At 43.3% G+C, this 803-nt stretch overlaps 1 protein-coding gene across 1 annotated transcript in view; it reads left to right on the top strand.

Moving 5' to 3' along the window:
* Positions 1-803, top strand: part of ZCRB1 (zinc finger CCHC-type and RNA binding motif containing 1) — a 13672-nt gene that overhangs the window by 5549 nt on the left and 7320 nt on the right. The gene's annotated exons all lie outside the window — the stretch shown is intronic.

Genomic DNA, 803 nt, shown 5'->3' with positions numbered 1-803 from the left:
TTTTGCTCTACTGTTTGTTGTGGCCTCTCATAAGGTTTGTGATTTGTTCTGATCTTAAATTTTACTCACTTAGCTTTTGCACCAAGCCGTGGCTACAGAGTGGATTAGAGGGAAGAATTGTTTGCACAGACTTTAACACCACTTAAAATTTTGGGAACCATCCAAACATGAGGAAAAACACAGGCTGTTCTTTTTCAAGTTAGTTCAGTTACTCTTTACCTGGTATTGGATGATGTGTGTGCAGTTATAATGTGGTTTTTGAATTGATTTGTTGTTTCTCGGCATATTCTTGGCTACTTAGTTTCAAGAGCTTAAAAGAGATTGGTAATTAAAATGACTTTACGATTTCCTGGTTCCTGCCAGTATAGAGCTGCTTAATCAGGAGGAGGGGGAGTGCCTCTAAGGGAAGATGCTGTCTAGGATCAGCTCTGGACACTTGCAGTTCCAGAACAGTGTAGAAGGCTGAGCAACAGGTTAGAGAGGAAATGCTTGCTGCTTTAGCAACTGAGATACATTTAAAGCCAATGCTTTGAAGTATATGTGGTGGGTTGACCTTGCCTGAATTCCAGGTGCCCACCAAGCCACTCTGTCACCCCCCTCCTCAGCAGGATGGGGAGGGGAGAAAATAAGATGGAACAAAAAATCCCCAAACTTGTGGGTTGAGACAAAGGCAGTTTAACAGAAGCAAAGCAATGCTGCGTGCACAGAAGCAAAAGAAGAAAATATTTATTCTCTAATTCCCATCAGCAGGGGATGTTTGGCCACTTCCCGGGACGCAGGGCTTCGTACACCTTGTGGTTCCC

Source organism: Antrostomus carolinensis, unplaced genomic scaffold (genome assembly GCF_000700745.2).
Source record: "Antrostomus carolinensis isolate BGI_N321 unplaced genomic scaffold, ASM70074v2 scaffold25277, whole genome shotgun sequence".
NCBI classification, from domain to species: Eukaryota; Metazoa; Chordata; class Aves; order Caprimulgiformes; family Caprimulgidae; genus Antrostomus; species Antrostomus carolinensis.
Note: the sequence above shows the minus strand (reverse complement) of the source record. Positions and strands in the feature narration are given on the sequence as shown.